Source organism: Petromyzon marinus, chromosome 85 (assembly GCF_048934315.1).
Source record: "Petromyzon marinus isolate PM22_M1 ecotype Great Lakes invasive population chromosome 85, UKy_Petmar_22M1.pri1.0, whole genome shotgun sequence".
In the NCBI taxonomy this organism is placed as follows: Eukaryota; Metazoa; Chordata; class Hyperoartia; order Petromyzontiformes; family Petromyzontidae; genus Petromyzon; species Petromyzon marinus.
This window is the reverse complement of record NC_133750.1, coordinates 1,593,732-1,607,842: the sequence shown is the minus strand read 5'-3', so window position 1 is coordinate 1,607,842 and position 14,111 is coordinate 1,593,732. Positions and strand designations below refer to the sequence as shown.

Here is a 14,111-nt window from a genome sequence, read left to right as displayed (position 1 = left end):
CCCAGAGAGACACACAGAGACGCACAGAGACTCACACACAGAGATTCACAGAGAATTAGAGAGACTCACAGAGGCGCTGAGAGACTCACAGAGACCAACAGAGACTCACAGAGAATTAGAGAGACTCACAGAGACACACAGAGACACAGAGAGACCCACAGACACTCACAGAGACCCACAGAGACACACAGACACTCACAGAGACCCACAGAGACTCACAGAGACACACAGAGACTCACACAGACTCACAGAGACCCACAGAGACACATAGATATTCACAGAGACTCACAGAGACTCACAGACCCACAGAGACACACAGATACATATAGAGACTCACAGATACTCACAGAGACTCACAGAGACACCCACAGAGACTCACAGAGACCCACAGAGACTCACAGAGACTCACATACTGGAGGTGGTTCGGGAGAGATGCAGGAAGGGAGGGAGATTGAGGGAGATTGAGGGAGGGAGATTGAGGAGGGAGGGAGAGAGAATTAGAGAGACTCACAGAGCCACACAGAGACATATAGAGACATATAGAGACCCACAGAGACACACAGAGACACACAGAGACATATAGAGACTCACAGAGACACAGAGAGACCCACAGAGACACACAGAGACTCACAGAGAATTAGAGAGACTCACAGAGACACACAGAGACACACAGAGACTCACAGAGACCCACAGAGACACACAGAGACTCACAGAGACCCACAGAGACACACAGAGACACACAGAGACTCACAGAGACCCACAGAGACACACAGAGACACACAGAGACCAACAGAGACTCACAGAGAATTAGAGAGACTCACAGAGGTGCAGAGAGACTCACAGAGAGCAACAGAGACACACAGAGACACACAGAGACACACAAAGACACACAGAGACACAGAGAGACACACAGAGACACAGAGAGACACACAGAGACACACAGAGACTCACAGAGGCGCAGAGAGCCTCACAGAGACTCACAGAGACCCAGAGAGACACACAGAGACCCACAGAGACACACAGAGACACACAGAGACTCACACACAGAGATTCACAGAGAATTAGAGAGACTCACAGAGACCAACAGAGACTCACAGAGACCCACAGACACTCACAGAGACCCACAGAGACACACAGAGACTCACAGACACTCGCAGAGACTCACAGAGACACCCACAGAGACGCACAGAGACATATAGAGACTCACAGAGACTCACAGAGACTCACAGCGACACCCACAGAGACTCACAGAGACACACAGAGACACACAGAGACTCACAGAGACCCACAGAGACTCACAGAGACCCACAGAGACACACAGAGACATATAGAGACTCACAGAGACTCACAGAGACTCACAGCGACACCCACAGAGACTCACAGAGACACACAGAGACACACAGAGACTCACAGAGACCCACAGAGACTCACAGAGACCCACAGAGACACACAGAGACATATAGAGACACACATACTCGAGGTGGTCGGGAGAGACGCAGGGAGGGAGGGAGATTGGGGGAGGGAGGGAGGGAGAATTAGAGAGACTCACAGAGGCGCAGAGAGACTCACAGAGAGCAACAGAGACACAGAGAGACCCAGAGAGACTCACAGAGACATATAGAGACTCACAGAGACTCACAGAGACCCACAGACACTCACAGAGACCCACAGAGACACACAGAGACATATAGAGACTCACAGAGACTCACAGAGATATATAGAGACTCACAGAGACCCACAGAGACACACAGAGACATATAGAGACTCACAGAGACGCACAGACACGCACAGAGACCCACAGAGACACACAGAGACATATAGAGACTCACAGAGACTCACAGAGACACACAGAGACACAGAGAGAATCACAGAGACTCACAGAGACACACAGAGACACACAGAGACCCACAGAGACACACAGAGACTCACAGAGACTCACAGAGACACAGAGACACACAGAGACACACAGAGACTCACAGAATTAGAGAGACTCACAGAGACACACAGAGACACACAGACTCACAGAGCGTCACAGAGACACACAGAGACTCACAGAGGCGCAGAGAGACTCACAGAGACACACAGAGACACACAGAGACTCATAGAGACTCACTGAGACTCACAGAGACACACAGAGAGTCACAGAGGCGCAGAGAGACTCACAGAGACACACAGAGACACACAGAGACTTACAGAGACACACATAAACACACAGAGACACAGAGAGACACAGAGAGACACACAGAGACCAACAGAGACTCACAGAGAATTAGAGAGACTCACAGAGACTCACAGAGACACACAGAGACACAGAGACTCACAGAGACACACAGATACTCACAGAGGCACACAGAGACTCACAGAGACCCACAGAGACACACAGAGACCCACAGAGACTCACAAAGACTCACACACACCCACAGAGACACACAGAGACACACAGAGACTCACAGAGACACACATAGACTCACAGACACCCACAGAGACACACAGAGACACACAGCGACACACAGAGACTCATACATACTCACAGATAACCACACAGAGACTCACAGAGGCACACACAGACTTAGAGAGTGTCTGTATGTGTGTCTGTGTGTGTGTGTCTGTGTGTGTCTGTGTCTGTGTGTGTCTGTGTCTGTGTGTGTCTGTGTGTGTGTCTGTGTGTCTGTGTGTGTCTGTGTGTGTGTGACTGTGTGTGTGTGTCTGTGTCTGTCTGTGTGTGAGACTGTTTGTGTGTGTCTGTGTGTGACTGTGTGTGTGTGTGTGTCTGTGTGTGTGTGACTGTGTGTGACTGTGTGTGTGTGTCTGTCTGTGTGTCTGTGTGTGTGTGACTGTGTGTGTGTGTAACTGTGTGTGTGTAACTGTGTGTGTGTGTGTCTGTGTGACTGTGTGTGTATGTAACTGTGTGTAACTGTGACTGTGTGTGTGTGTGTGGAGGTGTTTGGACCCCTGGCGGCCTTTATCCGCTTGTGGAGCGCCATGCTCATCATCGGCCCGTCCACCCAGGCCGTGGTGGCCCTGACGCTGGCCAACCATCTCCTGCAGCCACTCTACAGCCCCTGCCTGGCACCGCCACCCCACGTGGCCCAGATGCTGGCAGCTGCCTGCATCTGTGAGTGGCCCGCTAGGGACCCCCTAGAGACCCCCTGGAGACCCCCTAGGGACCCCCTAGAGACCCCCTAGGGACCCCCTAGAGACTTCCCAGACACTCCGAGACACTCCTAGAGATTCCGAGACACTCCTAGAGATTCCTAGAGACTCTTAGACACTCCTAGAGATTCCTAGAGATTCCTAGACACTCCTAGACACTCCTAGAGATTCCTAGAGACTCCTAGACACTCCTAGAGATTCCTAGAGATTCCTAGACACTCCTAGACACTCCTAGAGATTTCTAGAGATTCCTAGACAATCCTAGGGACCCCCTAGAGACCCTCTAGAGACCCCCTAGGGACCCCCTAGAGACCCCCTAGAGACCCCTTAGAGACCTCCTAGACACTCCTAGACACTCCTAGAGACTCTTAGACACTCCTAGACACTCCTAGAGATTCCTAGAGATTCCTAGACACTCCTAGACACTCCTAGAGATTTCTAGAGATTTCTAGACAATCCTAGGGACCCCCTAGAGACCCCCTAGGGACCCCCTAGAGACCCCTTAGAGACCCCCTAGAGACTTCCCAGACACTCCTAGACACGCCTAGATACTCTTAGACACTCCTAGAGATTCCTAGAGATTCCTAGACACTCCTAGACACTCCTAGAGATTTCTAGAGATTCCTAGACAATCCTAGGGACCCCCTAGAGACCCCCTAGGGACCCCCTAGGGACCCCCTAGAGACCCCCTAGAGACCCCCTAGAGACTTCCCAGACACTCCTAGACACGCCTAGATACTTTTAGACACTCCTAGAGATTCCTAGAGATTCCTAGACACTCCTAGACACTCCTAGAGATTTCTAGAGATTCCTAGACAATCCTAGGGACCCCCTAGAGACCCCCTAGGGACCCCCTAGGGACCCCCTAGAGACCCCCTAGAGACCTCCCAGACACTCCTAGACACGCCTAGAGACTCTTAGACACTCCTAGAGATTCCTAGAGATTCCTAGACACTCCTAGACACTCCTAGAGATTTCTAGAGATTCCTAGACAATCCTAGGGACCCCCTAGAGACCCCCTAGGGACCCCCTAGGGACCCCCTAGAGACCCCCTAGAGACTTCCCAGACACTCCTAGACACTCCTAGAGACTCTTAGACACTCCTAGAGATTCCTAGAGATTCCTAGACAATCCTAGACACTCCTAGACACTCCTAGAGATTTCTAGAGATTCCTAGACAATCCTAGGGACCCCCTAGAGACCCCCTAGGGACCCCCTAGAGACCCCCTAGAGACCCCCTAGACACTCCTAGACACTCCTAGAGACTCTTAGACACTCATAGACACTCCTAGAGATTCCTAGAGATTCCTAGACACTCCTAGACACTCCTAGAGATTCCTAGAGATTCCTAGACACTCCTAGACACTCCTAGAGATTTCTAGAGATTTCTAGACAATCCTAGGGACCCCCTAGAGACCCCCTAGGGACCCCCTAGAGACCCCTTAGAGACCCCCTAGAGACTTCCCAGACACTCCTAGACACGCCTAGATACTCTTAGACACTCCTAGAGATTCCTAGAGATTCCTAGACACTCCTAGACACTCCTAGAGATTTCTAGAGATTCCTAGACAATCCTAGGGACCCCCTAGAGACCCCCTAGGGACCCCCTAGGGACCCCCTAGAGACCCCCTAGAGACCCCCTAGAGACTTCCCAGACACTCCTAGACACGCCTAGATACTTTTAGACACTCCTAGAGATTCCTAGAGATTCCTAGACACTCCTAGACACTCCTAGAGATTTCTAGAGATTCCTAGACAATCCTAGGGACCCCCTAGAGACCCCCTAGGGACCCCCTAGAGACCCCTTAGAGACCCCCTAGAGACTTCCCAGACACTCCTAGACACGCCTAGAGACTCTTAGACACTCCTAGAGATTCCTAGAGATTCCTAGACACTCCTAGACACTCCTAGAGATTTCTAGAGATTCCTAGACAATCCTAGGGACCCCCTAGAGACCCCCTAGGGACCCCCTAGAGACCCCCTAGAGACCTCCCAGACACTCCTAGACACGCCTAGATACTCTTAGACACTCGTAGAGATTCCTAGAGATTCCTAGACACTCCTAGACACTCCTAGAGATTTCTAGAGATTCCTAGACAATCCTAGGGACCCCCTAGAGACCCCCTAGGGACCCCCTAGGGACCCCCTAGAGACCCCCTAGAGACTTCCCAGACACTCCTAGACACTCCTAGAGACTCTTAGACACTCCTAGAGATTCCTAGAGATTCCTAGACAATCCTAGACACTCCTAGACACTCCTAGAGATTTCTAGAGATTCCTAGACAATCCTAGGGACCCCCTAGAGACCCCCTAGGGACCCCCTAGAGACCCCCTAGAGACCCCCTAGACACTCCTAGACACTCCTAGAGACTCTTAGACACTCATAGACACTCCTAGAGATTCCTAGAGATTCCTAGACACTCCTAGACACTCCTAGAGATTTCTAGAGATTCCTAGACAATCCTAGGGACCCCCTAGAGACCCCCTAGAGACCCCCTAGGGAACCCCTAGAGACCCCCTAGAGACCCCCTATGGACCGCCTAGAGACCCCCTAGAGACCCCCTAGGGACCCCTTAGGGACCCCCTAGATACCCCTTAGAGACCCCCTAGAGACCCCTTAGGGACCCCCTAGAGACCCCCTAAGGACCCCCTAAGGACCCCCTAGAGACCCCCTAGAGACCCCCTAGAGACCCCTTAGGGACCCCCTAGAGACCCCCTAGAGACCCCCTAGGGACCCCCTAGAGACCCCCTAGAGACCCCCTAGGGACCCCCTAGAGACCCCCTAGAGACCCCCTAGGGACCCCTTAGGGATCCCCTAGAGACCCCCTAGAGACCCACTAGAGACCCCTTAGGGACCCCCTAGAGACCCCCTAAGGACCCCCTAAGGACCCCCTAGAGACCCCCTAGAGACCCCCTAGAGACCCCTTAGGGACCCCCTAGAGACCCCCTAAGGACCCCCTAAGGACCCCCTAGAGACCCCCTAGAGACCCCCTAGAGACCCCCTAAGGACCCCCTAGAGACCCCTAGAGACCCCTTAGAGACCCCCTAGAGACCCCCTAGAGACCCCTAGAGACCCCCTAGAGACCCCCTAGAGACCTCCCAGACACTCCTAGACACGCCTAGATACTCTTAGACACTCCTAGAGATTCCTAGAGATTCCTAGACACTCCTAGACACTCCTAGAGATTTCTAGAGATTCCTAGACAATCCTAGGGACCCCCTAGGGACCCGCTAGAGACCCCCTAGAGACTTCCCAGACACTCCTAGACACTCCTAGACACTCCTAGAGACTCTTAGACACTCCTAGAGATTCCTAGAGATTCCTAGACAATCCTAGACACTCCTAGACACTCCTAGAGATTTCTAGAGATTCCTAGACAATCCTAGGGACCCCCTAGAGACCCCCTAGGGACCCCCTAGAGACCCCCTAGAGACCCCCTAGACACTCCTAGACACTCCTAGATACTCTTAGACACTCATAGACACTCCTAGAGATTCCTAGAGATTCCTAGACACTCCTAGACACTCCTAGAGATTTCTAGAGATTCCTAGACAATCCTAAGGACCCCCTAGAGACCCCCTAGAGACCCCCTAGAGACCCCTTAGAGACCCCCTAGAGACCCCCTAGAGACCCCCTAGAGACCCCTTAGAGACCCCCTAGAGTCCCCCTAGGGACCCCCTAGAGACCCCTTAGAGACCCCCTAGCGACCCCTTAGAGACCCCTTAGAGACCCCCTAAGGACCCCCTAGAGACCCCTGGAGACCCCTTAGAGACCCCCTAGAGACCCCCTAGAGACCCCTAGAGACCCCCTAGAGACCCCCTAGAGACCTCCCAGACACTCCTAGACACGCATAGATACTCCTAGACACTCGTAGAGATTCCTAGAGATTCCTAGACACTCCTAGACACTCCTAGAGATTTCTAGAGATTCCTAGACAATCCTAGGGACCCCCTAGGGACCCGCTAGCGACCCCCTAGAGACTTCCCAGACACTCCTAGACACTCCTAGACACTCCTAGAGACTCTTAGACACTCCTAGAGATTCCTAGAGATTCCTAGACAATCCTAGACACTCCTAGACACTCCTAGAGATTTCTAGAGATTCCTAGACAATCCTAGGGACCCCCTAGAGACCCCCTAGGGACCCCCTAGAGACCCCCTAGAGACCCCCTAGACACTCCTAGACACTCCTAGATACTCTTAGACACTCATAGACACTCCTAGAGATTCCTAGAGATTCCTAGACACTCCAAGACACTCCTAGAGATTTCTAGAGATTCCTAGACAATCCTAAGGACCCCCTAGAGACCCCCTAGAGACCCCCTAGGGACCCCCTAGAGACCCCCTAGAGACCCCCTAGGGACCCCCTAGAGACCCCCTAGAGACCCCCTAGGGACCCCTTAGGGACCCCCTAGAGACCCCCTAAGGACCCCCTAAGGACCCCCTAGAGACCCCCTAGAGACCCCCTAGAGACCCCCTAGGGACCCCCTAGAGACCCCCTAGAGACCCCCTAGGGACCCCCTAGAGACCCCCTAGAGACCCACTAGGGACCCTCTAAGGACCCCCTAGAGACCCCCTAGAGACCCCCTAGAGACCCCTTAGGGACCTCCTAGAGACCCCCTAAGGACCCCCTAAGGACCCCCTAGAGACCCCCTAGAGACCCCCTAGAGACCCCTTAGGGACCCCCTAGAGACCCCCTAGGGACCCCCTAGAGACCCCCTAGAGACCCCTTAGGGACCCGCTAGAGACCCCCTAGAGACCCCCTAGAGACCCCCTAGGGACCCCCTAGGGACCCCCTAGGGACCCCCTAGAGACCCCCTAGAGACCCCCTAGAGACCCCCTAAGGACTCCCTAGAGACCCCTAGAGACCCCTTAGAGACCCCCTAGAGACCCCTTAGAGACCCCCTAGAGACCCCCTAGAGACCCCCTAGAGACCCCTTAGAGACCCCCTAGAGACCCCCTAGGGACCCCCTAGAGACCCCTTAGAGACCCCCTAGCGACCCCTTAGAGACCCCCTAGAGACCCCCTAGGGACCCCCTAGAGACCCGTTAGAGACCCCCTAGAGACCCCCTAGCGACCCCTTAGAGACCCCCTAGGGACCCTTGGAGACCCCCTAGGGACCCCCTAGGGACCCCCTAGAGACCCCCTAGAGACCCCCTAGAGACTTCCTAGACACTCCTAGAAACCCCCTAGAGACCCCTTAGAGACCCCCTAGAGACCCCCTAGAGACCCCCTAGAGACCCCCTAGAGACCCCCAAGGGACCCCCTAGAGACCCCCTAGAGACCCCCTAGAGACCCCCTAGAGACCCCCTAGGGACCCCCTAGAGACCCCCTAGAGACCCCCTAGAGACCCCCTAGGGACCCCCTAGAGACCCCTTAGAGACCCCCTAGAGACTCCCTAGAGACCCCCTAGAGACCCCTTAGAGACCCCCTAGAGACCCCCTAGAGACCCGCTAGGGACCCCCTAGAGACCCCCTAGAGACCCCTTAGAGACCCCCTAGGGACCCCCTAGAGACCCCCTAGAGACCCCCTAGGGACCCCCTAGAGACCCCCTAGAGACCCCCAAGACACCCCCTAGGGACCCCCTAGAGACCCCCTAGAGACTCCCTAGAGACCCCCTAGGGACCCCCTAGAGACCCCCTAGAGACCCCCTAGAGACCCCCTAGGGACCCCCTAGACACCCCCTAGGGACCCCCTAGAGACCCCCTAGAGACCCCCTAGAGACCCCCTAGAGACCCCCAAGACACCCCCTAGGGACCCCCTAGAGACCCCTTAGAGACCTCCTAGAGACCCCCTAGGGACCCCCTACAGACCCCCTAGAGACCCCCTAGGGACCCCCTAGAGACCCCCTAGAGACCCCCTAGGGACCCCCTAGAGACCCCCTAGAGACCCCCTAGGGACCCCCTAGAGACCCCCTAGAGACCCCCTAGAGACCCCCTAGAGACCCCCTAGGGACCCCCTAGAGACCCCTTAGAGACCTCCTAGAGACCCCCTGGGGACCCCCTAGGGACCCCCTAGAGACCCCCTAAGGACCCCCTAGGGACCCCCTAGGGACCCCCTAGAGACCCCCTAGAGACCCCCTAGGGACCCCCTAGAGACCCCCTAAGGACCCCCTAGAGACACCTTAGAGACCCCTTAGAGACCCCCTAGAGACCCCCTAGAGACCCCCTAGAGACCCCTTAGAGACCCCCTAGAGACCTCCTAGGGACCCCCTAGAGACCCCCTAGAGACCCCCTAGAGACCCCCTAGGGACCCCCTAGAGACCCCCTAGAGACCCCCTAGAGAACCCCTAGGGACCCCCTTGAGACCCCCTAGAGACCCCCTAGAGACCCCTTAGAGACCTCCTAGAGACCCCCTAGAGACCCCCTAGAGACCCCCTAGAGACCACTTAGAGACCTCATAGACACTCCTAGAGACTCCTAGACACTCCTAGAGACTCCTAGAGATTCCTAGACACTCCTAGATACTCATAGACACTCCTAGAGACTCCTAGAGATTCCTAGACATTCCCAGACACTCATAGACACTCCTAGAGATTCCTAGACACTCCTAGACACTCCTAGACACTCCTAGAGATTCCTAGAGATTCCTAGACACTCCTAGACACTCCTAGACACTCCAAGACACTCCTAGAGATTCCTAGACACTCCCAGACACTCATAGATACTCCTAGAGATTCCTAGACACTCCTAGACACTCCTAGAAATTCTGAGACACTCCTAGACACTCCTAGAGATTCCTAGACACTCCTAGACACTCCTAGAGACTCCTAGAGATTCCTAGAGACTCCTAGAAAATCCTAAACACCCCTAGAGATTCCTAGACACTCCTAGACACTCCTAGAGACTCTTAGACACTCATAGACACTCCTAGAGATTCCTAGAGATTCCTACGCACTCCTAGACACTCCAAGAGACTTGTAGAGATTCCGAGACACTCCTAGACACTCCTAGAGATTCCTAGAGATTCATACGCACTCCTAGACACTCCTAGAGACTTGTAGAGATTCCGAGACACTCCTAGACACTCCTAGAGATTCCTAGAGATTCCTAGGCACTCCTAGACACTCCTAGAGACTCCTAGAGACTCCTAGATACTCCTAGACACTCCTAGAGACTTGCAGAGATTCCTAGAGACTCCTAGACACTCCTAGACATGCCTAGAGACTCCTAGAGACTCCTAGACACTCCTAGACACGCCTAGAGACTCTTAGACACTCCTAGAGACTCGTAGACATTCCGAGACATTCCAAGACACTCCTAGAGATTTATAGAGATTCCTAGACAATCCTAGAGACTCCTAGACACTCCTAGACACTCGTAGAGAGTCCTTGACACGCCTAGACACTCCAAGAGACTCCTAGATACTCCTAGATACTCCTAGACACTCCTAGACACTCCTAGAACCTCCTTGAGATTCGGAGACACTCCTAGAGACTCCTAGGCACTCCTAGAGACTCTTAGAGACAACTAGACACTCCTAGAGACGCCTAGACAGTCCTATACAGTCCTATGCACTCCTAGCAACAACTAGGCACTCCAAGAGATTCCTAGACACTCCTAGAGACTCCTAGAGACTCCTAGAGATGCCTATACACTCCGAAAGACTCCTAGCGATTCCTAGACACTCCGAGAGACTTGTAGAGATTCCTAGACACTCCTAGACACTCCTAGAGATTCCTAGAGATTCCTAGAGAGTCCTTGACACGCCTAGACACTCCTAGAGACAACTACAGACTCCTAGACACTCGTAGACACTCCTAGAGATTCCTAGACACTCCTAGAGACTCGTAGACATTCCGAGAGACTCCTAGACACTCCTAGAGACTCGTAGAGATTCTGAGACACTCCTAGACACTCCTAGAGACTCCTACACGCTACTAGATATACCTAGAGATTATTAGACACACCTAGAGACAACTAGACATTCCTAGAGACAACTAGACACTCCTAGAGACAACTACACATTCCTAGAGATTCCTAGAGAGTCCTTGACAGACCTAGACACTCCGAGAGACTCCTAGAGACAACTAGAGACTCCTAGAGACTCTTAGAGATTCGTAGACATTCCTAGAGACGCCTAGAGACTCCTAGAGACGCCTATACACTCCTACAGATTCCTAGAGATTCCTAGACATTCCTAGAGACTCCTAGAGACTCCTAGACACTCCTAGAGATTCCTAGACACTCCTAGAGACTCCTAGACACTCCTAGACAATCCTAGAGACTCCTAGAGACAACTAGAGACTCCTAGAGACTCCTAGATACTCCTAGACACTCCTAGAGAGTCCTTGACACGCGTAGACACTCCTAGAGACTCCTAGAGACTCCTAGATACTCCTAGAGACTCCTAGACACTCCTAGACACTCCTGAAGCCTCCTTGAGATTCGTAGACATTCCTAAAGACCCCTAGAGACTCCTAGATACTCCTAGAGACTTCTAGACACTCCTATACACTCCTGAAGCCTGCTTGAGATTCGTAGACATTCCTAGAGACCCCTGGAGACTCCTAGACTCTCCTAGAGACTCCTAGATACTCCTAGAGACAACTAGACACTCCTAGAGACTCCTAGACAGTCCTAGAAAGTCCTATGCACTCCTAGCGACAACTAGGCACTCCAAGAGATTCCTAGACACTCCTAGAGACTCCTAGAGACTGCTAGAGATGCCTACACACTCCGAAAGACTCCTAGCGATTCCTAGACACTCCGAGAGACTCAAAGAGATTCCTAGAGACTCCTAGAGATTGCTAGACACTCCAAGAGACACCTAGAGATTCCTAGAGATTCCTAGACAATCCTAGAGACAACTAGACACTCCTAGACACTCTCAGACACTCCTAGACACTCCTAAAGACAACTAGACACTCCTAGAGACAACTACACATTCCTAGAGATTCCTAGAGAGTCCTTGACAGACCTAGACACTCCGAGAGACTCCTAGAGACAACTAGAGACTCCTAGAGACTCTTAGAGATTCGTAAACATTCCTAGAGACGCCTAGAGACTCCTAGAGGCTCCTATACACTCCTACAGATTCCTAGAGATTCCTAGACATTCCTAGAGACTCCTAGAGATGCCTAGAGACTCCTAGAGACTCCTAGACACTCCTAGAGACTCCTAGACACTCCAAAAAATAACGACACACTCCTAGAGACAACTAGACATTCCAAGAGATTCCTAGAGAGTCCTTGACAGACCTAGACACTCCGAGAGACTCCTAGAGACAACTAGAGAATCCTAGAGACTCGTAGAGATTCCTAGACACACCTAGAGACTCCTAGAGACTCCTAGAGACTCCTAGAGATTCTTAGAGACTCCTAGAGACTCCTAGACACTTCTAGAGATTCCTAGAGATTCCTAGACATTCCGAGAGACTCCTAGACACTCCTAGAGACAACTAGACACTCCTAGAGATAACTGGACAATCCTAGAGATTCCTAGAGAGTCCTTGACACGGCTAGACACTCCAAGAGATAACTAGAGAATCCTAGAGACTTCTAGAGACTCCTAGACACTCCTAGAGACTCCTAAGGATGCCTAGACACTCCTAGAGACTCCTAGAGACTCGTAGATACTCCTAGACACTCCTAGAGACTCCTACATGCTACTAGATATACCTAGAGATTATTAGACACTCCTAGAGACAACTAGATATTCCTAGAGACAACTAGACATTCCTAGAGACATCTAGACATTCCAAGAGATTCCTCCAGAGTACTTTACACGCCTAGACACTCCTAGAGACAACTAAACACTCATAGAGAGTCCTAGACACTCGTAGACACTCCTAGAGATTCTTAGACACTCCTATAAATGCCTAGAGAGTCTTAAACACTCCTCAACACTCCTAGACACTCCTAGAGACTGCTAGACACTGCTAGATAATATTAGAGACACCTACACACTACTAGATATACCTACACACTCCTAAAGACTTCTAGAGATTCCTAGAGAATCCTAGACACTCCTAGACACTCGGACACACTCCTAGAGATGCCTAGATACTCCTAGATACTCCTAAAGAAAACGAAACACTCCTAGAGACAACTAGACAATCCTAGAGATTCCTAGAGAGTCCTTGACATACCTAGACACTCCTAGAGATTCCTAGACACTCCTAGAGACTCCTAGAGACTCTTACAGATTCCTAGACACTCCTAGAGACTCCTAGAGACTCCTAGAGATACCTAGATACTCCGAAAGACTCCTAGGGCTTCCTAGACAATTCTAGACACTCTTAGACACTCCTAGATACTCCTAGAGATTCTTAGACACTTCTAAACACTCCTAGACACTCCTCGAGACAACTAGACACTGCTAGAGACAACTAGACATTCCTAGAGATTCCTAGAGAGTCCTTGACACGACTAGACACACCTAGAGACAACTAGACATTCCTAGAGATTCCTAGAGAGTCCATGACATACCTAGACACTCCTGGAGACACCTAGAGACTCCTAGAGACTCCTAGAGACTCCGAGACACGCATAGAGAGGCCTAGACACTCCTAGACACTCCTAAAGACTCCTAGACAATCCTAGACACTCCTAGACACTTCTAGAAATTCCTGAACACTCTTAGAGATTCCTAGACACTCCTAGAGATCCATAGCCACTAATAGACACTGCTAGAGACCCCGAGAGATTCTTAGAGACCCATACACACGACTAGACAGTCTTAGAGACAACTAGAGACCAATAGACACTCCTAGACACTCCTAGAGAATCTCAGAGACTCCAACACACTACTAGATATACCTAGAGACTATTAGACACTCCTAAAGGCAACTAGACATTCCTAGAGATTCCTAGAGAGTCCTTGACACGCCTAGACACTCCTAGAGACAACTAGAGACTCCTAGAGACTCCTAGAGACTCCTAGCCACTCCTAGACACTCCTAGAGATTTCTAGACACTCATAGAGACTTCTCGAGATTCCTAGAGACTCCTAGACACT

At 52.0% G+C, this 14,111-nt stretch overlaps 1 long non-coding RNA gene across 1 annotated transcript in view; it reads left to right on the top strand.

Annotated features, from left to right (window-relative positions):
- Positions 1–14,111, top strand: part of LOC142907912 (uncharacterized) — a 217,534-nt gene that overhangs the window by 59,300 nt on the left and 144,123 nt on the right. The window lies entirely within an intron of this gene.